Source organism: Kogia breviceps, chromosome 10 (genome assembly GCF_026419965.1).
Source record: "Kogia breviceps isolate mKogBre1 chromosome 10, mKogBre1 haplotype 1, whole genome shotgun sequence".
Classification (NCBI taxonomy): domain Eukaryota; kingdom Metazoa; phylum Chordata; class Mammalia; order Artiodactyla; family Physeteridae; genus Kogia; species Kogia breviceps.
In genome coordinates this window covers 45,163,237-45,191,069 of record NC_081319.1, presented here as the reverse complement: position 1 = coordinate 45,191,069, position 27,833 = coordinate 45,163,237, and the positions used below count along the sequence as shown (strand labels likewise).

Here is a 27,833-nt window from a genome sequence, read left to right as displayed (position 1 = left end):
TAAGTCACTAGGATGGCCTGGCAAACACCATAGACTACATCCACAAAAAGCCCCAAGTCATCTTTTACCATGTGATATAGTGAAACACAGACCTCATGGTCTCCTCCAAACACTTCAACCACAGCTCTATCATTGCCAAACTTCTAAGTGAAAACTTCTCTTTAACAAGCACCTCTTTTCAGGAGAAATATAAATTACTGATACACAGGATGTCAAAAAAGCAAAATTAACTGAAGATGACAAAGAAAGCATAAGCACTCTACTAATGAAAGCGAGGGAGGGGAAAAAGCTATTCAAAATCAACTCCTCCTTGAGTTCCAAAAGTCCTCTCCTCTCCCTTTTTAATTTCTTTCACTGAAAAATTCATAGGTCTTCTTTGGACAATAGAGGTCCAGTGGGATTTTAAAAACACCAAATTTAAAAAAAAAAACCACCAAATTTTCATTTAACAGGTCAATTGTTACTGTTTTCTTTTCTGATATAATACAATGCCATCTAAAATACCTTCATAAGATATTTTATGTGTGGTGACTGGATCAGAACAGTAGATTTCAGAGTTTTTACTAAGAAGTAAAATTACTTCTCAAATTAAAGTGTAACACAAATTAAAAGCACCTTTTTTAGTCAAACTTTTCTAAGTTCAATTTTATAGCAATGATTTATTATAAATAGAAGTGAATGCTTTGATCAATGTAAAAATCATTCACATATATTAAAAAATCTTAGCATCTAATATATGTCTGCATTTTGGCATTTTTGTGTAATATTCAGGAAAACACTGAATTACGCAGGGAGCTATTTGCAAATGAGACCAGTTTAAGGGCTCATGGTCTCTAGATATTCCTAATAACAAAACTTCCTTTATTACATAGTCTGTCCCAAACAAGTTCCTCTTGCACTACAAATTAAAAATTAGATGTAAATTACCAATGTGGACTAAGATATTGAAGTGTGAACTGTGTTTTCTATCAGTGTCCAAAAAAGTTTAAATGTGTTTAATATAACGCAGTTGGAAACTGTACTCGAAAGTCCTATTTTCTCTATGTAAAGGAAGCATGTATTGATTATTCCTGGATTTGCTCTTCCAAAACTAGATTTTTATAACCACAAAGATCACTTGACACCTAAAGCTGACAAGAGTTGTGGACACAATTGTTTTATCATCCACAGTAGGAACAATTGACAATTTACTTAAAAGGCAAAGTGAAGGAAAGAAAATGACAAAGGTGATTCCTGTCAACAAGAAACTTATATTTTAAAATCATGTACTAAGTAGGATTATGTGTTTATTGTTTCGATTCAATAGGATGGGAAGGGGTGTGTAGAAACCTGCACTTTTTTTTTTTTTTTTTAATACAGTGTTTCTTTTTTTTTTGCAGTACGCATGCCTCTCCCTGTTGTGGCCTCTCCGGTTGCAGAGCACGGGCTCCGGACGTGCAGGCTCAGCGGCCATGGCTCACGGGCCTAGCCGCTCCACGGCATGTGGGATCTTTCCGGACCGGGGCACGAACCCGTGTCCCCTGCATCAGCAGGCGGACTCTCAACCACTGCGCCACCAGGGAAGCCCGAAACCTGCACTTTTAATGAACATTCTAAGGATGCAGAAAGTGATCTGCAGACCATATGTTGAGAAATACTATGATGGAAGAAACCCAGGTTCTCTGTCCACTGATGGCTGTATTTTAGTTCGTATCTTTTGCCTATCTTTGAGAATGGCTATTTAACCATTTCTCCACCCCTCTGAAAAATGGGTTCCCCACTCCAGCTCCCAATATATTTCCAGAGAAGGGGACTTAAAACATGTTTTACACTGAGCTGCTCCTCTGGCCAATGCCACAGGACTCAGAAACCAACTAGTTACATCTACAGGTGCAGCTGTTTAAGAAGTGCTTTGATGTATCTGGCATCAAGAAAAAAAAATATTTACAGTGTTTTTTCCTTGTTGAGACAACGGCAAAACATATTAGCCATATTATTGGGTAAAATCTACTTATGTGGGCTGACCTAGCAACTTGACCCAGATTATAATGATTTTATGGAAAAAAGCAAGTTCATGTTCCAAACTTATGCAACATACATAAAAATTATTCTTGCTCTTCATGGCAGCCCTCTGAAGTGAGGGAGGCCAAGTGTCAATCAGCAAGAAGTAAAAAGTAGGAATGAAAATGGGGATCTACATAAGCAGCAGTATATACCAACTCACCTCTACACTGATCTGCAGACAAATCCGAATTTACCTAAAATTTGAGAAATATTTACTGAAGAAATTGAATATCCTATCCAGAGAACTATGGCAGAATCTTGCCCCAAAGGAAAGCTTTCCTTATTCTTCCTCTTGGCAGAGCTTTCAGCCCAAGGGCTGGCTCCCCTCTACTACACCCTGCCATACATTAAGGGCCTAGAGCTCCTAATCGACTAAGGCTTACCAAAGACTTCAGGAAAACCAGACTCCAGAGAAACAAAACTTCAAAATCAGGGTAAGGTGGGGAGGGAAACAGAATGTTTCACTTTATTACCCTCATAAAAATTGGAGAGAATAAATAAAAATAAAAAGTTCAATAGATAACTGAAATTGAGAAAAACTCCTAGAGCATAAAGGAGAAAGACACACAGAATACAAGAGAAGAAACAAGAGGATCAACTCAGGAGATCAAAGCTCCAACTTCAAAAAGAATTATGAGAAACAAAAATGGGGGAAAGCCCACTATGTACCAATCAAGATAAAGGGAGTATAATGCTTTAAAAAAAAAAATTAAGTACTAAATGTTCCCAGATGCAAGTGACCAGAACTATAGACTACATTTAGAATGATGTGTGTCCTGACAGCTTCATCACCACCAAGTGGTGCTCTGACAAAGAAAGAGGGTGCTGGGGGATCACCAACTTATCCAGTCTAATGAGGTAATGGATACATGCAACACTTCCATTTATTTTTCTCTTTTTGCTTAACATATCCTATTTTCCAATTATATATTTTGTAAAGAACACCTCAAAATTCATCTATTTCTGATTTAAACTCTATAAGGTTTAGAAAAATATATATCCATTACATATAATAATTTCAATCTAAGGAGAAAGTTCATCCTACACCATACCTTATAGTAATTTTTCCTTCAGCTTTTCTAACAAGACTACTTAAGCATGCTAAGTTTTTCTTTTTTCTTACTATGAAATTTTTCAAATATGCAGAAAAGTGGACACAACTTTATAATGCACACATCACCTATACTTAACAATTATTAATATTGTGCCATATTGCTGCCTTCCTACAGAATGATTTTAAATTACATACATTAGTACATTATGTGGCTATAAAAAGTAACGATATTTTCTTACATACCACAACATTATTATAAAAGATTAGCCTTAGAGCTAACTTCAAAATGATTGTTGGGGGCTCTACTTCACCTTTTGTACTTTAAGTGGGCTTCGGTCAAAATCTACATGAGAAATCTTGACACAATATAGATATCACTGATCAACACAAAATTATCTTAATTACCTTGGATTTCAAAAAGGTTTTTTTTTTCTTTTGGTGGTACGCGGGCCTCTCACTGCTATGACCTCTCCCGTTGTGGAGCACAGGCTCCAGACGCGCAGGCTCAGCAGCCACGGCTCACGGGACCAGCCGCTCCGCGGCACGTGGGATCTTCCCGGACCGGGGCACAAACCCGTGTCCCCTGCATCGGCAGGCGGACTCTCAACCACTGCGCCACCAGGGAAGCCCTCAAAAAGTTTTTGAGTACTACTAACTAGAAGTAACCTTGCTATAAAACAGATTATAAAACCAGTTTATAATAGATTACTGGCTGTTCATGCTAACAACTAACTTTGCCAAGAATCTAGTAAGAAAGTGCACGAAAAACTTTTGATATACTCTCAGGAATCAGAAAAAAAGTTCTTACTAAAGTCTATTTTGTAAATCTAAAAGCACATACATATGCATTTTTATTAACTGTCACTACAAAACCTTGCCATATAAAAATTTATAGTCTCCTCAAATCTTCCTGTCTCAGCACTTTTTAGTCAACACTAACACTTTTAAGTCACAACTTACTCTAGTTTCCTTTCTGCTTTTACTCCTCAGCTCTCTGTGTGTGTGTGTGTGTGTGTGTGTGTGTGTGTGTGTGTGTGTGTGTGTGTGTGTGTGTGTGTCCCCGTCCGTCCATGTCCTGGGAGGGGTCTTCCCCGAACTGGGCAATAAAAAACAAACATTTAATGACACTTTCGCTCCTCTGAAACACTTAGATTGATACTCCTGGTATTATCTTTAAATATGTAGGTACAAAAATGGCTATTAGAAATCTGAACTGTCTGTGGCTAAGGAAAATTAGGATGTTCCTGATCATTTTCCTTCTTTCATTTTAGTGTCTCTTCTACCTCATCCATAAAATAATATATGCTTAGTTAGTATAAAATGGTATTTTCCTTTGGCATTCCCATAATGACATTGTTATATTTGGTATTCTGTTAAATTTACTGTTAGGTTTTTTTTTATATAAAAATATAAAAGCCAATTCCTTGTGTTGTAGACCCTTACCAAAAATTATCTGTACTGTATCATAGGTCTATACTATAATTTAACCACACCTCCCATTCTTGAATATTTAGTTTGTCTTTCCTATTTAGTTTGCTATTCAAACAATGCTGAAAAAACATCTTTCCATATAAATAGTTCTCTTAATTTCTTCCACCTCCCTTCCACCTAAGGACTGCTTCAATTACTGGGTTAAAGAATAAGAAATTTTAAGTTTTATGGCTTTTGATACATAGCTCCAAAATATTAATGGAGCATAAATTGATATAGTTTTCAAAGGCATTGTACCAGTGACCACCTTACCAAGGGCCTATCAAGCGTCAACTGTTATCTTGGACAACTTTTTTTTTCTTTTTGGCTGTGCTGGGTCTTCATTGCTGTGGACGGGCTTTTCTCTAGTTGCGAGGAGCGGGGCTACTAGTCGTTGCAGCGTGCAGACTTCTTGTTGCGGTGGCTTCTCTTGCTGCAGAGCATGGGCTCTGGTGTGCGGGCTTCAGTAGCTGTGGCACACGGGCTCAGTAATTGTAGCTCGCAGGCTCTAGAGCGCAGGCTCGTAGTTGTGGCGCACGGGCTTAGCTGCTCCACGGGATGTGGGATCTTCCCAGACCAGGGCTTGAACCCGTGTCCCCTGCACTGGCGGGCGGACTCCCAACCACTGTGCCACGAGGGAAGCCCTCGGACAACTTTTAATAGCTATGTCCATCCATCCAATGTATATACCACCACCCAACCCTACAAGTTTTTCTAAATTCTGAGAAGACTGAATGCTTAATTTTTTTCCCCTACTTGTGGCCATTTGTCTTGCCAGATTTTTGTTGTCCTTTTAACTTTTTTATGCAGTACATGTATATGTCATGCATAAGAAGTCACTTGAATAATCGCTGATATAGCACATTTAAACTAACGATGTGTGTCTGAGAATATGATTTTACTACTTAAAATAATTCTATTATGGCAATATCGTTTACATGTATGATATTAGTCTCACTAATGAGTAACCTGCACACAGAATCTATGGTCAATAAACACAATCCTAAAATAGTTCTGATCTGTCAGGGAAAAAAAAATGTTTTAAGACAAATTTTCACTTTTTCCACTCTAAGAACAAATTACTACAAGAAGTAGAAACTGTTTTTCTCCAGCTTATACTAATATAAGCTACCAAAAAGACGGATCTTTTTCAATTCTCTTTCTTTTAATTAAAAAACATTTTTTAAACTATAGTTGACTTAAAATATTGTGTTAATTTCAGGTGTACAGCTTCAGATTCTTTTCCATTATAGGTTATTACAAGATATTGAATATAGTTCCGTGTGCTATACAGTAAACCCTTGTTGTTTTTATCTATTTTATATACAGTGGTGTGTATCTGTTAATCCCATCCTCCTAACTGATTCCCCCCCTCCCCTTTCCCCTTTGGTAACTATGTCTGTGAGTCTGTTTCTATTTTGTAAATAAGTTGATTTGTATCATTTTTTTAGATTCCACATATAAGTTATATCATATGATACCTGTCTTTCTCTGACTTACTTCACTTAGTATGATAAACTCTAGGTCCATCCACGTTGCGGCAAAAGACATTATTTCATTCTTTTTTATGGTTGAATAGTATTCCATTGCATATATATATATATATATATATATATATACACACACACACACACACCCACACACACCACATCTTCTTTACCCATTCATCTGCTGATGGACACTTAGGCTGCTTCCATGTCTTGGCTATTGTGAATAATGCTGCTGTGAACACTGGTGTGCATGTAAGATTGATATTTTAAAATACAGCTATTTCAAAATACATGCAAAGTAGCCTTTATCAACACAGGCACATTTTTATAATTTCCAAATATAATTTTATACAAGTTGAAAAAATAACCCAACACTTCATATTGTTTATGTAGTAAAAGTACAAAGAATACACTCCAGCTTCTTAATACTCAGGGGCAAAAGGCAAAGTATGCGAAAGGATATTAAAGACGGCTTCAACTCTTTAGCTGTGTGTGTGTGTGTGTGTGTGTGTGTGTGTGTGTTTAATCAAACAAACAGCAAAGTTACATCTGTTAATCTGGGTGGTGAGTACATGGGTGTTTATTACATTAATCTCTACACTCTGCATAGCAAAAATAACTAAATAAAAATAAGAAAACAGCTACACATCAACATTTCAGATAAAATAATTTAAACTCCAAATATGATTTTAAAATACTTTTATATGTTAATATTTTAAAGTTCATTAAAATGGAGTTACCAAAAAAAAAAGAATATTTTATAGAAACTTTTGTTAAATCAGCTAAAACTTACACACATTCAAGTCTCGAATATGAGAATAAAATAAACATGTCCATCTCCTTGAAAAGGTAGCAGTCACAAAAGCTAAACAGACTACAAGTCTATTTTAAAAGGCTAGGGGTTGTAGTTATGTGGGAGGATCTGTTTCCATTACATCTTGAAACTGAAAATTCTGTTTCTCAAAGTTCACAAAATAATGACTGGCTAAATACTTTTAAACTGAGGACACTTTTTAACATTCTATAGACACTTTTACACCCATTTTAAGTGGATTTTACAGTCTGATAAAGCTGCACACAAAACATAGTTCAACCAAATTTTTAATGAAAGTTATTAAATTAAATACAAACTAGTTTCCTATATACATTTAGGACAGTCAGAAAAACATAATCACAAAGAGTTCACTCATAATTGCAACAATAAAAACAACAAAAAAAAGGTACGTACAAAATTAAAGGAGAGCTGTCTTATTCTTGACTAGAATTTTTTTGTACTATATAAAGATGCCAGTTTTCTCTTAGTTTATAAATTCAACGTATTCCCAACAAAATGCTCAGTTAGACTTTTTTAGGAGTGAAAATGATTCTTAAATTCATTTGGAATGGAAGTGTGAAAATAATAATTAAAAAAAAGACTGAAATAACGATAAGGGACCAATTCTATCAGATACTAAAATTCATTACAAATCAACAGCCAAAGCAATTAACAATTATATTATTGGGGGTAGGAATGATTAAGAGACTATAGTAATCACAAAGCACCCAGACATAATGTAGAAATTTAATAAATGTAAAAGGTGATATTTCAACTGGTGGGAGACAACTGGATTACTTGATTAACAGTATTAGGAGAAAGGACTTTTCCTTGTAAAAAATACAATTTTTTCATCCTTACTGCATTCAAATTAAACCTACATATGCCAAATATTTACAGGTTAAAAAAATACCAATGGGATAAAATATGGTCTATACAAGGGTGGTATATATGGAAATAAAACCATGGTAAGAAGCCCAACATAAGCATGACTTGGAACTCTGAAATCAAAAAGATAGGATAAATTGTGTGTGGGTGTAAAACCTTAAAATCCCAAGCAAAAAACCACCATGTATAAAGTAATTTTTTAAATGACATATTGGACACCAGAAGTGAAATATGCTTAAAGGCTAATATCAATAGTACACAAAGAACTGAGGAGAAATCAATAAATACAGCAGAGAAAGGGCAGGAACCATCACTGAAGGAAAAATAGAAAGTAAGCAATAAACATAAGCAAAAGAGTTTAAACTCATTTATTTCTGCTTATCAGACTGGTAAGATTGAAAAGATAATACCCACTGCTGAGATGGATATAGTTAAACTGGCAGAAACTTTTTGGATGGTAAGTTGGCACTATCCATTAAATAAAAGTGTAAACACTTTCACATAAAAATTCCATTTTTATAATAGAAATGTATTCTGCAGAATATTCACAGAAGCATGCCAAGAGGGCTGCACAGTGACACATTCATAGAGAAAAAGCTGGAAATTACCCAAATGCTCATCAACAAGGGAGTGAATAAAAAATAATGTATCCATTGAATGGAATGTATATTCATCTCTTCAACAAATATTTAAGTATCTTTTATGTTACTAGCATTGCAGGAACAGTGAATAACAGTCAGAGAGTCAAGGTCATATGTCTAGGAACGCCTGCATTCTACTATTAGAGAGTTAGGCAATAAAAACAAGACAATTTGAAGAGTGAGAACTGCTGTGAAGAAAATAAACAAGGTAAGAATAGAGTGACTTAGTTGGGGAGGAGAGCTACACTATGTAAGAGTGAGTGATGAGAGTGGAAGCGACAGGAGCACAGAAGGAGGAGCTAGCCAAGTGAAGATGGAGCAGAACACTCCATGCAGAAAACCAATGCAAAGGAAGGAAAGACCTGTAGGGAAACAGTACTGAAAGGTCACCAGTATAACTAGAAATCAGGGAACCATGAAAAGAGGTAGGGACCAGATGAATAAGGGTACATACTGGGAAGCCACTGGAATAACTAACACCAGTGATTTAGGATTTTTAAAGTTCACTCTAGTGTCTATATAGAAAATAAAAGACCACGAGGGTCAAAAGCAAAGCAGGGAGAAGAGTTAGGAGACTACTGAAAATCATCCACGTTGAGAGGGGTAGAGAATTACTATGAAGCCGTTAAAAGTTAAAAAGAATACATAGAAAAAATTTCAACATATATCTAATATGCAAGGCATTGCACACTTTTAATAGACATTTTTGCACACATTTGCAAAGAAAATGTATAGAAATAATATATCGGTATTAGAAATGATACTTGCCCCAGAAAATATCTATCATTTAGCCCACTCTATGTTAGCCAAACAGTGATATACAGCATTAAGTAAATGTTTCTAAACATAAAAGCTAAGTGGCCTATAAAATGGACTTTTTGCAAAAGTAATGTGGAAACTACTCAGCCAACCATTAGCACCTCAAGGCACGAAGAAATTGCTTTAAAAAAACGACATTCTTAGGAAAAATAACCAATGTTTTCTAAAAGCAAAGAAATCAAACTTACTGTAGGTTTTTAAAGTATTTAGGCAAATGTCATTTTATTATATCAATAAATTTCTATTTTTAGTAATCTAACAGCTTTTTCATTCAGTTCTTATTCTACTAAAGTGGCGATATTCTAAAAAATCAACTGCATCACAAAGTAATGGAATCTTCCCAAGCAACCTCATAAAGTAGATAACATTCCCCCAAATCATCATATGAAAAAAATGACTAGCAGCAGTTAATATGAGTATAGCTAGTAAACTGCTCCGTTAAAACTCATATCCCGGTCTGTTTAGCTCAGTCACATGCCCTTTCAATCAAATCATTTATCCTAGCCCCACCCCAAAGTTATACACTATTACTAGTTAACAATCACTGTTGCAGTTAAGTGCAAGAGAAGGGTTAGCAACTTTTAGATAAAAGTATCATAAGTAATACATTCTTTGAACAGTAACCACAGCAAAAAAATAATAATAATTTAAAAATATTTCTAAGATTTGAATCAGTACATACTCCATACTTTGACTCTGTGCCTAGCACAAATGCTGACAAGAAAATGCAGGATTTTCAAACATGAGTATATTATGCCAAGGAAATGGAAGATTTTACTTCAAGAAAGTTTCTAGATGTTACTCTCTAAATTCAGGCTACAGGCAGAATTAATGGAAGGGAATCAAAGACTTCCAGAAGTAATTTAAATACATTGCTTTTTATCCCATAACAATAACCTTCCTCTTCTCCACTTGTTATAAGAGTTCCCCTTCCCCACCATACCAGCACACTGATCTTTTTAAAAAAAAAAGTCAAGCTCACTATGAGAACTCAGAGAGGCCTTGGGGCTGTACCTTTAGCTCCTCACTGTTTCCAAAATGCTTAGCACACATTAAGCTCTTAAACACTTGATGGACTGAATGTGCTAAAAACAAGAAAAACGTTCTAAAAGTAGGCAGAACAACTAAAATGTAATATAGAGGCTTAGAAAGCCAACAATTATATATACCTAAGAGACTTCTTAAATGCCTTTACGAACACGAAGGATTCATTTGTGAATAATGTATATCATCTAGAACAGAAGTTAGCAAACTTTTTCTGTTAAAGGCCAGACAGTAAATATTTCAGGGTTTTGCAGGCCTTAAGCTCTCTGTAACAACTATTCAACTCTGCTATTGTAGTGAGAAAGCAACCACAGACAATATGCACACTAATGAGCGTGGCTAGGTTCCAATAAAACTTTATTCATGGAAAGTGCAAATTTGAATTTCGTAAATTTCACGTATCATGAGATATTATCTGTCTTTTTATTTTTATCAGCCATTAAAAACTGTAAAAGTCATTCTTAGTTCTCAGGCCATGCAAAAACAGGTGGTAGGCAGCAGCTGGCCAACCCTTCATTTATTTATTACTTACTTTCACTAAGTACAAATGAAAGGCAAGTGAGTTTACATTTTAATTAAGTACATTAAACCTAAATGTGAAGACCAACAACAGAAAGGGTTTTTAAGTGGGCTACTAGGTTACTAAGAGAAGTCACTCACCTTTTTCCCAGAAGTATCTTCAAAAGCAGGCTGTGTGAAAAAAATGAAACTGGACCAAATGACATATGAAAGCCACATCAAGTCCATTTGTTTCGGAAAAACATATCAGGCCATTAAGATCAGGTATATGCTAAACTAGAACATGGCTTCAATATGCCTTTTTCTTCCCCCCCATAAAAAGTGTTAGCCACTGTTGTTGTTATTAATTAATGATCATTATTAATATCAGACTCACATGTTTGGCCAATGGAAACAGTGTCTATAGAGGATGTGATGATGACACAGAAATTATGAGTTACCTAGAATTATTTTTTAACTCTCTAGAAACAATTTCTAGTGTTATTTGCATAGAGAGAATGATTTTTCATTTACTTTTACCCCAATAGTGTATATATATATTTTTTTCTGATTATAAGTTAATAAATACCTTTACACAGAGGAATATGAAGAATATTACTGTCTTAATAATTCCAACTTTCTACGCATTTTAGTCTAATTTTTCAACAGTTACACACCTGGTACTTTCAGAAAGTGCTCAATGAACAATTTTGAAGATATATACACGGCTGACCCTTGAACAACATGACAGGGGTTTAGGGGCACTAGCCCCCACATGGTAGAAAATCTGAATACTGCTATCTCTGCCTCAGAAACAAAGGAACTGATAAATGACTCGTCCAAGGATGGGAAAGAATCAAAACTCAAACCCTAGTTTTTTTCTTCCACATAGTGCGATCTCTAATCCAACAGAAACTTTTCCTCACACTTAAAAGATGTGTAAAATCAAAATACAGGCACTATATTTATTGGTGGAAAGAAGTGTTTAAGTTGATGTATGCAGTTCAAACCTGTGTTCTTCAAGAGTCAACTGTACTATGTATCTTCACACCAAATGTGTTTTCTAAAGCATTTTAACTAAACAATGTATCAGAGATATCAACAGATGTAGATATAATACCAAATTCTGTAAAAGTGTACAGATTATCAAAGAATTTAAATTCCTCACAGCAAACTGACTTTGATACAGATACTGTTACTCCTGCTTTTTATATATTATTTGATATATTTTTGCTAATTCTCTTTCACCTTTTGAATCTGTTTTAATTGTTTTAAATGTGCCTCCTACATTGAATATCATGTTGGATGTTACCTTTTTTAACCCAGTTGGAGAGTCTTTTTTTTAAACATGTTTTATTTCATTTATAGCTGTTATAAATTATATGTTGGTCTTGTTCCTCTTGTCTTATTTTTGTCTGCAAATCCTAACATCTGGGTTATTTCAGCATTTTTTTTCTCTTGACTTTGGGTGACTTTTTCTGATTTTATCACATGTCTAGTAATTATTGATTGTATACTGCATACATTATAGATTGTATATTAGATATATTGTGGAGACTCTGGTTTCTGGAGTCTTCTAAATACTGTTGAGTTTTCTTCTTTAAGGCAGTTAAATCACCTTAATTTTACGGAGCTTGGTTTTACACTTCCTTAGGAGGAATCTATTTCAGATTTTACCCTTAGATTTAGGGTAAATTACCTTAATCCTGGGAAACGTCTTTACTCCTAAGGTGTGACCCTTCTCTGGTTTCAAATGAAAAGCATGAGGTGTTTACCAAGACCCCCTAACTTGGCAGGACCAAGCTCCAAACTCTTCTTCACTGTGAGGGTGGAAGCTGAAATCTCTGCTCATGTTTCTCAGTGTTCCATGTATTGCTTTAAAATGAGTTCCTTGGAATTGCCACCCCCCCCTTCCCCCCGACACACACACACACAATTCTGGGTTAGGCCGAGGATCTGAAGGGAGTTGATGTACAGATTCTGAAGCTCCCCTCTGGGACTCCCTCCACTGTGAATCTACCTACCCCCCAACTCAATTTCCAGCCATCCTGGCAACCCTGAGCTCCATCGTCTGATACTTCATGAGTTCTAGTTGTACTGCACCAGAAACACTGGTGATTGTTCTCACTGGAGAAGCCTTAGAAATATGGATGTCACCCAGTGAGTGTATTTCCCTTCTTCCATGGGTCACATCTACTCAAACTTCTTCTTTTGCAGCTCTCTTGGTTCCTTCCAACAGTTATTTTTATATTTTTTTCCAGAGTTTATAATTTTTTCTTCCAGTTTTATTGAGATATAATGGACATACATACTGTATAAGATATACAGCATGATTTTATTTACATACATCATGAAGGGATTATCACAATATATTTAGCAAACATCCATCATCTCATATATAGATACAAAATTAATAGAAAAAATTTTTTTCTGGTGATGAGAACTTAGGATTTACTCTCTTAACAGCTTCCATATATAACATAAAGCAATGTTAATTATCATGTTGTACATTACATCCCTAGTACTTATCTATCTTATAACTGTAAGTCTGTACCTTTTGACTGCCTTCATCCAATTTCCCCCTTTAAAATTGTGTTTTACTAAAAAAATCTCCAAGCTTGCTTGTAGAACCCTTTAAACTGGCAACCAGATCCTTCCAAAGGCTCTAACCTGGAACTGTAAAAAACACAAATTACCAGGCTCCATCCCCATGGTTTTCTATCAGTAGGGCTGGGATAGAACCTTGGCACTGTATTACTTTTTTAAGTGCCACACATGTTGTTGGTGCCACACATGTTGTTGATGCTACCCTCAGAGCAAAGGGCTACAGCTGTAGACAAACTATATGACTCAACTCTATGTATAACATTAGTCAGTAACCCAAGCTAAAAAACCCAAAACATAAACCTGACTCCACAGAGTAACCCTAACATCAGCTCCTTGCAAAGCATCTATTCATTAAGACAGCACATATTCTAACTTCATCTTTAGCAACCTTCTGCCCCCCACGACACAGATCAAGTTTATGGCACTCTCCCAAGCAGAAGGACATCTTGCTGAGTTTGACAGCCTTACCATAGCAGTAGGTCTCCTAATTATGAGGCTCTCTTACATTTAGGAAGAGTAGCAGAATATTATAGAAAGTAGAGTAAGCTAGGAAACTTTTATTTTCAAAATGTTACTCCATTACCTCAATACAAAGAACTTCAAGAACTCTAAATCTCTGTTCTATTGTGAGTCCAAAAATACACCAATAAATAAGTCATAACCTGGAGCTATATACGAATGCCCAATTGGTATATTCTCTTCTCAGTTTACCAAATTGTGATTTAATCAAGAGATTTTCTGTTCCACAAGAAATCTTTCCCACAATTCTTTCATTTACTCTACAGTTCCAGGATATAGCAATACCAATAGCATAAATGCAATGTAAAGATTTCATATATTCAAATTTTGTTATGCAACTGCTACATACCAAGAAGAGTAATAGATTCTGGGGACACAGTGGTGATATAAAATAGACGTGGTCCTTGCATTCTTGATAGAGAGACAACAACTGAGTAAACAATTACAAAGAGTTATAAGTGTATAACTAAGTAACAAGTGGGAGAATGGAGTGGAAATGACACTAGGACAAGTGGAAGGCCCTACTCAGAGTGGCCACAGGCTTCTGTGGTAACCTTCAAGGGTACCTTTAAGCTGTGAGGATAACCTTCAAGCTGAAACCTGAAGAAAGATGCAAAAGAGCCAGCATGTAAGGAGCAGAGCAGGATCATCCCAGAAACAAGAAAACATGTGCAGAAGCCCACAACCATTAGGACCCCGTCATCTTTTAAGACCACGGTGGTTCGATTAAAGTGGGAAAGCGCGATTAAAATGAGATGAGGCTGAAAATAGCCAGATCATGTAGGGCTCTACAGCCTTTGTTAAAAAATGTATTTTTTACTCTAAGTGCCACTGGACGTCCATAAAAGGTTATAAGCAGGTGAATAACAAGATCGTATTTGAGTTTTTCAAAACTGGCTTTGGCTATAATGAAAAAAAACTGAAAGGGGAACAGAAAAAAGGGAAACCAGTAAAGCAACTATAGCAATGTCCAGGTAACAGATGGTGGTGGCTTAGGCTAGGGTAACAGCACTAGGCACAAAAAGTAGCTAGATTAGAGAAATACTTTGGAGATAGAAAACAGTCTCTGGTTGATGGGCTGATTGCAGTAGATGAGAGAAATTAAAGTAGATGAGAGGAATTAAAGATGACTACTAGGTGTTTGGCTTGAGCAATTAGGTTGTGATACTTACTGAGTTTGGTGCAATGTAAGAAAAGAGAACGTTTCTAGAACTGCGCTGTCCCATATAGTAGCCATTAGTCACACATGACTATTTACATTTAAATTTTACTAAAATTTAGCTCATCAGTCACATTACCACATTCCAAGTGCTCAAGAGCCACATGTAGCTCATGGCGACCATATCAGACCACACAGATGTAGAACACTTCCACCATTACAGAAAGTTCTACTGGACACTGTAGAACACTTCCACCATCACAGAAAGTTCTACTGGACACTGTGGTTCCAGAGGGAAGTTAAAAAAAAAAAAAAAAAAAAAGAAAAGCATCAAATGCTGAGTGATCCAGCAAGACTAAAGGTAAAAAGTATCTCTTTGACTGGTCAGCATAGAGGTCCAATAGTGAGTTCAGCAAGAGCACATTCACTGAAATAATGAAAGCAGAACACAAACTGGAATAGGAGATGAAAAGTGAAGACCATATCCATAGGATATCTCTTTTAGACTATGAAAGGGAGCAGAGAAATTAAAGGGGCATTAGCTGGAAAGAAACAAAGGTCGTCCAATTCCAGAATATTCACCCATTCAACAAGTGTTTATTAGCACCTACAACTTCCAGATGCTGTTCTGAGTACCAGGCATACAAATCAGAAACAGACAGTGACGGGGGAAAGAACAAGCGAGTAAACAAATGTTACTTCAGAGTATGATTAAGTGCCACAAACTAAATAAAAGAATATAATAAAGTGAAAATGAGTGAAGAGGGAAGAACTCAATCTGACATGAGCCATAAATGACAGGAAGGAACCACCTCTGCAAAGATGGAATATATTTGTATGCTATTGGGAAAGATCCAAAATGAGGTGAAAAGATTTAAAAGTCATTCACTCAACACATATTCACTGATCAACTAGTTATGTACTATGATTCTAGGTACTGGGAAGTAAACAGTAAGGAAATAGACAATAATCCCTGTCTTCCTAGAGCTTATGTTCTAAGAGACTAAGAAAAAGGGGGTAAAAAGGTAAAATATCTATTATGTTAGACAGTGATGAGGCTTAAGGAAAAACATAAAGCGAGACAGGTGACAGGAAGTTGGGGAAGAACTGCACTTTTACTGAGTTTGCAGAGCCTGCCTATTGTTTCTAACTCCAAAGCATTCCTCCAATCTAGCTACTCTGCTGTGCCTAGTGCTACTACCCTAACCTAAGCCACCACCATCTGTCACCTGGATGATTGCCGTAGTTATTTTACTGGTTTCCCCCTTTCTTTCTTATCTCCTTTCAGTTTTATTTCTATGAAGAGTGAGAGGAGGAAAGTAGTAGGTGATAAAGAGAGTAGTCCAAACACATAGGAGTTTGTACTTTTACAGAATCAGACGGTTAAGCCCCTGGAGGTTTTCAAACAGAGAAGTTATATGATCTATTGCTTTAAAAGGATTATTCTGGCCACTGTGTTGAGAATACGTTTAAGGGGAACAAAGGTGTAAGCAGGAAGACCAGTTAGAAGACCTTTGCAGTAATCCAGGCAAAAGATTAGAACAGCAAGGCTATGAAATGGCATGATAAGAAATGGCTAGATTTTGGACATATTTTAGAAGGAGAGCAAACACAATTCTCAGACAGGGTTTGGATATGGGGTGCGATAAAGACAGTAAAGAACAGCAAGGTTTTAAGTGTGAGTAACTGGAAAGACAGAGTTCCATTTAGGACAGACTAAGAGAAGCAGCTTTAAGAGAAATTGGGAGCTCAGTTTTAGATATTACATTTGAGAATGCTTCTGAGACATCCAAAATGTTGGGGGAAAAGTTGGCTATCAGGATCTATAGTTCAGGGGAGAAATCCAGGCTAGGAATATAAATCTGGAAGTCATGAGCAAATAAATACCATGTTTAAAGCTATGACACTGGAGTGTATTTAGACAATGAAAAAGGAGAGATCCAAGGACTAAATTTTCAGCCACTACAACACAGAGGTCAGAGATGACAGGAAAAGCAAGGAAGACTAAGGAGGAACCACCAGTGAGGTAGAAAGAAAACCTGCTAGCAGATGCGGTGGCCTAGAAGCCAAGGGAAACCTGTGTCTCAAGCAACTGTACCAAATGCTACTGAGAGGTTAAGTGAGATGAGGACTAGAGATATACAACATGGTGGTCACTGGTAGGGGCTGAAAAGAAAAGGGGAGAGAGTGTATCCAAGCAATTGTTTCAAGGTGTCTTGTTCGAAAGAGAAGCAGACTGGGTGGATGAAATGGGAAACAGGAAGAAAAGATTTTTTTGTTTTAAATGGGACAAATAATATCATGTCTGTATGCTCACAGAAGGAAAAACCAATGATGCAAGAGAAGGGAGAATGACAGGGTCGTATTCTTGAGAGCAAGAGGGAATGGGATCTAGTATAGAAATGAGCTGGCTGTCCTTATCTCTGAACACTACAGTTTGTCCATGATGACAGAGGAGAAGGTAAAGGGCACAGTCACAGATGTGGGAGCATACAGGAATTCTTCCAATTATTCAATATGCTTTGTGAAATAGAAAGCAAGGGAAATAGATGAAAGCAAGGATGGGGGAGGGGGTTGGGGGAGGTTTGAGGAGACAGGCAAAAGATACAGTCATAAACAGGGGTGAACTAAGAGACCAAGGACCACTGGACATGAAATCAGAAAGGGACAAGGTTGTTGAGAGTGTATATAAGGAAGTGATTATGATTCAACATGAAATTTCAGTTGGGTAGAAGTGAGGGTGAGGGATACTAAAAAGCTTAGAAAGACAGTGTAAGTTTCAGTGGGGCTGAAAAGCTGTTGGAATTGAAGTATGGGGGTAGGTGAATCAGATGGAAAAATAAGATCATTGGAGGAGAGGATATCAAGGAACTAAGAGGTCAGAACAGCGGAAGCATCCTCTACATCAGTGCTACTCAAAGTACCAGACCACGACACCCTAAGGAGCTTGTGCCAGATTACATAAACCAACATACTGCCTCCTTCATCAAAAAAGTTTTGGGGGCTTCCCTGGTGGCGCAGTGGTTGAGAGTCCGCCTGCCGATGCAGGGGACACGGGTTCATGCCCCGGTCCGGGAAGATCCCACATGCCGCGGAGCGGCTGGGCCCGTGAGCCATGGCCGCTGAGCCTGCGCATCCGGAGCCTGTGCTCCGCAACGGGAGAGGCCACAACAGTGAGAGGCCCGCGTACCGCAAAAAAAAAAAAAAAAAAGTTTTGGTACCAAAAAAAGTCAGCTGAACTAAATACTGAACTTAGCGACACAGGTGAGTTACATTCTGGCACAAACTCCTTACCGCAATTCATACTGGTAACAAACAGTTCAAAGACCAGGTGACATTTTGAGTAGTACTGCTCCACATGGATATTGATATCACCAAGAACCAAGAATTATGACAGAAATAAAGACGACAGTGAGCCAGGAGATAACAGTATTCAAGGAAGTAGGGGAATGACCCAGGAAAGTTGGTAGATGACTGAAATAAGGAGGGGTAGTGGGTGGTATAATTTGATGGCATGAGAGTTAAAGTTTTGGAAAAGAATGGTCAAGAAGTGATAATGAGGAACAAAGAAGACATCTACTCTACCTCTTGGTTCACCAATAAAAGGTGTGCAAGAAGAGGAAACATCTACCACTTCAGAGAGTTTCAAGGTCAGTAGCTTTATCAGCAGAGAGGCTAGGTTACAGCTGGAGCAAGAAAGAGAAGGAAACATTCCCAGAACAGATAGACAATAAAAAGGATTTGTTAAGGACTATGAGTTCCAGAAGGCACAATAAACGGATTTCAGGAGATGATAAAATGTGGGAGATGGAGACCAAAAACAACAATGGGATTCAAATCCAGAGGGATACGGGTAATACATACAGAAGAGTGAGGCATAACTGAAGAAACAAAGTCCTACAAAAGGCATGTGTTAGGACTGGCCTCTGACCAGAATATAATGCTTACTCCTTTATAAAGATGGACCCTCCATTCATGCACATTGATGATAAGAAGGTGAAGGAGTTCCTGCTTACTTAGCTTCTGATGGGGAAAAGAGGACTAGTTTGACGAGCAAAGAGATGGTTAAACAGTCTTCTATCTTAGCACTTTGTAGAGAAATGTAATATGATCTGGGGTGTAACGGCAATAAGGAGAAACCTAAGGCTCTTTGGCATATAGTCAGGGCATTCTTCAAGCATGATTCAAGAATGTAAGTATTCTTACAAAAAAGATCCAGTTTTAGTATTTTAACTATCATTACTTTGCCTTATGAGTGACTCCCAGATTTCTAATCTGTTAAACTTTCTAGCCTCTTTTCATTCTATGAGGAATAGACTGGCTGGCACTCTGACTCAGGACCTAGGAAAAATGACAGCAGAATTAAGGCAGGAAACAGTGACCTATACAGGACAACTATCAGATATGAGTTTCACCTTGTAAATGGATCACAGAGAACATTCATAACTAAAAGTTACAACGATATAAACCTCACTCATATCTCATGTGGCTTTTCCAAGAGAAGATATCAAATTTAAAAAATAATAAAATAATTTAAAAACTAAACAAACTTTAAGTAAAACAACTTTAAGTACCAGAAAGACTAATAAGAATCTATCTAAAGAGTACCATGTCAGCATACTATGTTTCCTATATAACATTTATGTAGTGTCTACTTTTGTGTCTAAATGAACCGTTGGGTATAAAGTAATGTTTGACATTGCTACATTCTTTCAGCCGCTCAGGAAAGATTTGAAGTGTCTACCTCAGCACTTTCTACACAATAGAATGGAACTCCACTTAGAAACCTCCACAGTTAGTTGGATTGAAAAATATTTCCAAGAAACCCTTGTTCCTCCCTTACAGATGGGTCATTCATCTGGTATATAGAAGACTTCAAAGACAGACTCACTCCCTACACCCTTACCCCCAAACCACTTAATTATACTTTAAAGTGGGGGGCAGCTTTTACAACCCCCACCCACCCCTCGAGAAGCAAATTACAATCATTAAGATCATCTTCAAAATGCATTCCCGAGAAAGTCTGCAGTAAATCTAACTTCTCACAATTTTATATGGATTATGTACAAAAGAGTGTGTGTACATAAATATCGTAATTATTTCAGCTATCATAAAACCCTGTTAATAAAAGAAACTTATTAACTAACCCTTTAACATGTGCACATCTTTTCCTTCCAAGTCAGATCAGCTACCAGCATTTAAGATAAGATTTATCACAGCTATCGTTTGTATGCCATGAGGACTGATGAAGTTCAAAGAACTGAAACAGGTTAAAAATATCTCCCCCACCCCCAATTTTTAAACTAATTGTTTAACATACCTGTTACATCAGATAAAAGGAAAATATCAGTCCAGCAACATGGAAGTTATGAAATCACAAGTTAAAACCATGGGAATATTAATGAAGAAATTAATAGATGGAAAGAAACAGGTGAGCAAAATGGCACTGCGTGAAGCAGTTTCAAACCAGCATCATCTAGCTATTCATACTTTTCAAACTGTTTTTTTTTGGGGGGGGTGCGGGGGAGGCCTTTTCAACAAGTTCAAAAGAAACCAGAAGCAGGAAATTTCTGGACTATTACAAGAGAAACTTTACAGTGGCTCTGTAAAGTTATATGGGGATTGCGGAACAAGCCAAGGGGTGAACACCTTGGGATGAATGTTTTGTGAAAAGTCCACTGATCAGTTTGGCTTGCATTCTATACCATATCATATAAAAACAATTGCAGTCTACAGCACTATTTTCAGATTTTTTTTAAAACCAATGTTGGCTTATGGTTTGCATTTTCAGTCCAGACATAGTTTGCCATTTAAACATGTAGTCAAAAAATGAAATACCCAACTTTTCAAACTCTGGAAATGAAAAACCTTGCCCTAGCAGCAAAAGATTTAACCAATATCTACTTAATTGCCTGCATAAATTTATTCTGACCACATAGCAGTAAGCCATTAATTTAAATAAAACTAATATTCAATTAATTTTTCATTATCTAAACTTTGCTTTTCAGTTTTAAATCTAGTCTGATAATAGTTTATCACAGAAATGCAGACTTTGGCTGAAAACCAGGACATGAGTTAACGCCATCAATAAAATTTCAGGCCGACATGATTGTGTGCACACAGCCAGAATTTGTCCAGCGTTTTAGGTACCTTCAAAGATTAAGTTTTGAGACCTCATTTAAGAAAACATTTTAAAAAACTATACTTAAGATGATCAAGTAATAAACAAGTTATTTCTCCTTCTTTTCCTTGACCCAACCCATCTTAATTCCTAAACTTATAAGTGTACGCTTCCCAGATTTCACAAAGTTAGTAATATCAACCTGTTTTAAGTTCCTAATCTATAATCAATTGATACAAGGCATTTTTCAAGTGCCAATTATGAACCTAATAGTTTAACAAATCTTACTTCCTAAGTTATACATATATATACTTATGGATACATAAACAGACACAGATGCATACATACCCACAGAATCGTATTACCTTCAACCATTTAGTAGAATGATCATTATTAAAAAACTGTACTCTAAATGGACTGCTGCAGATGTCACAAACTGGCAGATCCTGCCAAAAGGTGTATTTAATTTGTGTTAAACAGTGTCTCGAAACACAAATTTCATTCACCAATGTGTGCAAATCATGGGATGCACGTTAATCCAGATTTCCTGCTTCTCAGGGGAAAAAAAATTCAGATGATGTGGAAACATGAACTACTTTCCCACACAATGGCTGGAGCTGAAGACTGGCTTAGATAGGACATGTGTTCCCCAATTTGTCGTAGTTCACAGGGTCCCAATTAGCCCATACCCGCCTGGCCCTGGAGACACTGAGTAGTTATTCCCACTGTGATGCAAGATCAATCCTATATGGTTTGTGACAGCAATCTTACTTTAGTCACTTATCTTGAATGTTAAATTGTTGCATGCTATATAAATGAAGCCAAGCAGCCAATTTCAAGAGATAAATTAGGTCCCCAACAGGCAGAATTTTTATTATTTTTTTAGTAAGATGTACACAGTTTTCAGGAGAACATTCAAATCTTCTCTCGTCTCATAAAAATCTTGGAAAACTGGACTAGAAGCTATTTGACCTACAGACAGTAAATGATGCAAATACTAGTTATGGACTTAGACATTACTTATTCCACATATGATGCTTTATGAGGGATCACAACCCATTCTGAAATAACCATTTATATAAAACAGCTGAGGCACTCTTGCCTATTTTTAAAAAGGTGTAACAAGGACTTCCCTGGTGGTGCAGTGGTTAAGAATCCACCTGCTAATGCAGGGGACACGGGTTCAACTCCTGTTCCAGGAAGATCCCACATGCCGCGGAGCAACTAAGCCCGTGCGCCACAACTACTAAGCCTGTGCTCTAGAGCCCGCGCGCCTAGAGCCCGTGCTCTGCAACAAGAGAAGCCACCACAATGAGAAGCCCACGCACTCAATGAAGAGTAGCCCCTGCTCGCCACAACTAGAGAAAGCCTGCGCACAGAAATGAAGACCCAACACAGCCAAAAATAAATAAGTTAAATAAATTTTTAAAAAATCTATTTTAAAAAGGTATAACAATAATACATTTCTTAAATAGTCAAAAATCATTACCAATGTTTCCACAAAAATATACTAAATTCCAAGAGCAAAATGGAGCAGTAAGTGATACGGTCATTTTCCCTCCCTACTCAATCAACTTTTAAATTTCATTTCAAGCACCTATTTATGGAAAATATACAAAGTTAAATTTTTTTTTTCCTAAACTGAGAATTTCCCATAAAATGACCATTTGACTTCTAAAAGCTATTTTTTTTTTCATGATTGCTTTTATTTATTTTGGCTGCACCAGGTCTTCGTTGCTGAGCGCGGGCTTTATTTGCGGCGAGCAGGGGCTACTCTTCATTGCGGTGCACGGGTTTCTCAATGCGGTGGCTTCTCTTGTTGCGTAGCACGGGCTGTAAGGCATGCGGGCTCAGTAGTTGTGGCACGCAGGCTCACTAGTTGTGGCACACGGGCTTAATTGTTCTGCGGCATGTGGGATCTTCCTGGACCACGGCTCGAACCCGTGTCCCCTGCATTGGCAGGCGGATTCTTAACCACTGTGCCACCAAGTAAGTCCCTAAAAGCTATTTTTAAATGGGCTTTCTTCCTGTTACTAATCAGAGTCTGATTTAAAACAAGTATTTTCATAAAATAATGCTACTGATAGAAACAGCAAGAACTTTTAACATAGGAGTGTGGAGAAAGGTTTCTACTGAAAATGTTAAAGGTCAAAATACTGGTATTGTGCATCACAGCACTACACAAGTGTATACACTATACAAATGCCTATAGGCACTAGGCATTGTGCTCTAGAGTTCACGTTTAGTTGACTCAACTAGCTTTGTTGATATCCAGTTCTTAACACAGACATAATATTCCTTGAAAATATAACCAAGTTGAAGACTTACTCATGTTTTACTGTATAAGAGATTTTAGACAAATTCACAATTCACTTCTTTGTTACCTTCTTCTGAGAATTTTAGTTTCTATAACTCATTAATATGGCTAGACATGAGGTTCATTTACCCAAAATTATACTGAGTTTTTGGTTTATAATTATGATATATTTAAGTCGAACTTCCTATTTTAAGTAACAAATAAAATTTAGCCCCTAATTTAACTTTGAACTTTCTCCTGCAAATAATGGTTGAGATGACATGTTCTCAAGCCGATCTCTAATTAGCAGTAATAATATAAATAAGCTATTCTAGAATTCAAAAGGTTCCCTGACTGATGCTTTTCCATCAAAACTGTTTGTAAATATATTCCACGCAAATTTGATGGAGAAAAAAATACCACTAGCATTATATTATATCCACTGGAGGGCACTCAATGTGACCGAAGCATGCAATAACATGCCCTAACTCTATTCTCACTCAACTGCATCAAGTTTGAGGGAGACTTTGGGGATGGGGAATCTCTCTTAAAAGAAGAGATGCCCACAATTAACAAACTTACAAAGATAGTTAAACTCTAAAAAGGGTTCCTAACGTGATTGACTTTCTCTATTAAAAGCTTCTTTTTCCTTAGGGAGAAAGCAGATTAAATACATACTTCAAGGATACAGGCAGGGTTCAGGCCTCAACAGAATTATCTAGATTTCAAACCTGGTCAAGCTCAGACTTGCGTAAAACACAAAAGCAGCATTCTTAAGTAAACAGAGGAAATAAAGAACTTTCTCCAGAGTTTAAGTGATGAAAAACTACACAAGTTAACTCCTACTCATTTTCAAGCAATACAAATCACATATTTTCCTTTCGTGAAACTTAAGTACTTATTTTAGCCTATTACTCTATCACACCACAATTAGAAAGGTATTACATAAACAATAGTCTGTTAAAGAATGAGAACTGATTCTGCAACTCAGTATCCTCTTAATGAGGGTACAAGAGGCAGCAGCTACATGCTCTGAACTAATCAGCAAGCAGTAGCTCCTTGTCTGTGTTTTACTATTTACTTGTATGGTATAAAATGCTTTTAGTCAAGGTGTTTCAACTAAAGATACCGTATTCCAAACAAAAAGAGAGCTACAAGAATACAACTAAGTTAACACAACTAATGTTTTCACAACCAATGTCACAAGTCAACATCTAGCACAAAAGAGTTGCCAATACTTTTTATTAGAAGTTTGTCCTGCTCTAAATGCATTCATCCCTTCTGCCCTGGGTTGGCAATCCAGCACACTTCCAACCAAGCTCAAAGTACAAACTTAAAATTTACCACCTCCTCCTCTACAATTATTATCAGCAACTAGTAAACCATAAAAGAGAAATAAAAGCTTATTATAACTGGACAGACGTATATTGTTTCATTTCAATAACACAAAAGTTTCATTTGGCTCAAGATACTACATATACTCCATTTCTGTGGTTTTAAGGTCACTGCTACTTATTAACTATAAAAGACTGAGACTCAAACTTTTGAATTCTCCATGTTCCTAGTTTCAACAATACTTAGGCTCCTCTTTCCACCCCTCCCAACAATAAAAAAGGGTATCTGCAGATAGTTTTCCTAAGGACCAAATCTCAAAACACCCTTAGAGAAATTTGCCTACTTCATGTTTTCCCTTTCCCATTTGGGGAGGTAGAGGAGGGAAGTGTCTATGAAAACAAAAATACACTTCATTTATATGTATAATTTTTATTCTCTTCATCACTAGTAACAGTAGGAAGCTCAATTCAGTTTCAGTTTTAATATGGGAATCTACATTTTTCTACATAATTACCTTGGTAAAGGAAATAGACAACATTTCAAAAGAAAGAAAACTCTTGAACACTTACTGACACTTGAACACTGCTAAATGGTTTTCTTTTAGCCACTTTTTTTTTAATTGGTTTTTCCTGAAAGCGATTTTAAATGACTGCTCTAGCCTCTGCGAGAATCTCAGGCCTAGAACGCCACAAGGGCTCTAAGTTACATACTATACTAAACTTTCTAGTGCAGTTTTTTAATTTCCCCCTCAAGGACTTCAGACTTAATAGTCTCAGCATTCCTCTAATCCTATAGAATAGTCTTCTGGAAGTTTTTCAAGTTACTGTTGCAATCACTTTAGGGCCTCGTACATGGCCTTCAGAACAAAGACTAGGTCAAAGTAATGAATACTGGGCACAACTTAAATCAAATTTTGTGAAAGCATATTCTGAAACCTTAATGGCACTTTTGTTTTTTAACCCAGAGATTTGTGGGTTTAAATGTAAAAGTAAAATAAATGTAGCAGCCGCCTTAGTTCAGACCGGGGTGGGGTGGGGTGGGGTGGGGGGAGCCTCCCAAGTATAAGTTTACGTCACGAATTTAAGCAGATACTAAACAGCAGCATTATATAAATAACATTTCAAGCTATGTCCAATATTTCTTAGGACGAAGACAAGTTAACGGGAAGATACTGAATGTACACCAGGGGACAAAAATGAAATGGCTTCCCAAGGTCCAGATAAAATACTTTATAACTTAGCGATCTAAAAAACAGCAGCCCAGACTTTATCAAAGGCTAGCCGTCTCTTCAAGTTGCTGTCTAGTCTAAGCCACCACTATTCACGACACAAAGCTCTCGTTTCACTAAAACCACTCCTCGATTTCCTTCTGCCGACCTCTGCATACCAGCAGGCCAGTCTCCCTTCATTCACCACTCACAAACTCGGGGGGGAGGGGAGACCACAGATGTCTGGAAGATACAAAGTAGGAGACAATGCTCCCTCCAACAGGGAACAGAAAACGAAGGAAACAACTACATCCGACTGCCAAAGCTTTCAAGTTTCGCGGATTCAGAAGCGGGCTGTAAGAAATGAACTTCGAAAAGTCTCTGTTCCAAGTCCTCTCTCCCCAGACAAAACACGGAACGAAGTTGCAACGCTTGAATTTCCTTCGGGCAATTTCGTAGCGAGGGAAAAATTCACCCCGCTGGAAAGTGTTCTCAAAATCAAGTTTAGCTGCCATGAAACTATCTGAATAAAGAATTTCCAAGAACAAAATTCTCGAAGTAGTCAGAGGCTGAATCCCATGGGTCACTTGATAAAAGCCAGTAAGCCAGTCGCCCTCGCCCTTATTTTTCCCAGGACCTCCCTTGCACGCCGCTTTCACCCACCTGCACCGTACAAGAAAATATACGTGCAAGATATGGATTTTTATCTGTGCAAACCCTCCTGACGCATCGCACCGTCTGCAATAATAGTTTGGATCCTCTAAGGTTTAAAGTTGCTTCGATTTAAACAAGCGCACTCACGCCGGCAGGGCATTAAAAAAAAAAAAAATACTAACGATCCTCTTAACAATCCGTCCTTAAGTACGAAAGGGGGAACCTGGAGATGGGACCTCGGGTGGCGTCCCAGGCCCAGCGCCCGAACCCCAACTACCCGCGGAGGCCGGGAAGGCGGAGTCCCCCGTCCCCACCCCGCCCCCCACCCCGGCGCATCCCGAGGCGCAGGGTCCCTCCCCCAAACTCAGCCGCGGCCGGAGCCCCGGACAGAAACCACAGCACTCCCCCCCCACCCCGCCGTCCATCCGAGCTCCAGGACGCGCCCTCGCGGCGCCCCCTCCCCGAAAGCGGTGCACCCCGGGCCCTCGAGGAGCGGCGCGACCGGAACCGGGCCAGGCCGCCGCCCTCCGCCCCCCGAGCGCGGCCCGCCTCCGCCGCCTCCCCGGCGTCCCCAGCCCGCAACCCGCGCTCCCCACCCGGGGCCTCCGGGCTGCGCTGGGCCCGGTTCCCAGTCGCCGCCAGGACCGCGCGCCCGCGACGAAGTTTGGCTCCGAAGCGGGAGTGGGAGCAGCCCCAGAAGGGTAAGGAAAGGAGCGCCCAAGCACCTCAGGGGAACAGGCTCCTCCCGCCGCGGGAGTCCGACCGTCCTCGGCCTGCAGTGGCAGCTCGACGGGGATCGGAGCTGCTCCTCGGACCTTCCTCGGTCTCCGCCTCCCCTCGCTCTCCGCTCCCAAGGCTGGGCTAACGCGGCTGCCACAGACCGAGAGGCTTAAAATGGCGCCGCACAAGGAGCTCTTATAAGTCGCGCAGAAGCCTCTGTATCCTGCCGCCAGCGGCGCAGCGCGAAGCGTTCCGCCGCGCGAGGACAAGGGGCGGGGCGCGGGGGGGCGGTGGAAAGTAGTCCCCGCGCCGATGAGCAGCCCGCCGCCGTCCGCCCGCCCGGGGCAGGGGCGGGGCGCTCGGGTCCTCTTCGGACGCTGTCCGGGGTAGAGGCCGGCGACTGCCCAGCCGTGCGGGATCGGAGGGCGGCCCGCTAGGGCGCCGTGGTCCGAAG

The 27,833-nt window shown here is 38.4% G+C and overlaps 1 protein-coding gene across 7 annotated transcripts in view; it reads right to left on the bottom strand.

Annotated features, from left to right (window-relative positions):
- CTNNB1 (catenin beta 1) overlaps window positions 1–27,653 on the bottom strand; it is a 43,273-nt gene extending 15,620 nt beyond the window's left edge. For 2 of the 7 annotated variants that reach the window (XM_059075859.2, XM_059075860.2), the window contains exon 1: window positions 27,385–27,599. The gene's annotated coding sequence lies outside the window, so the exon portion shown is untranslated. Of the gene's footprint in view, window positions 1–27,384 lie in introns of all 7 variants that reach the window. The other 5 variants (XM_067044574.1, XM_067044575.1, XM_059075856.2 and 2 more) reach the window with 4 other exon arrangements.
- Between the last annotated feature and the right edge of the window lie 180 nt (window positions 27,654–27,833).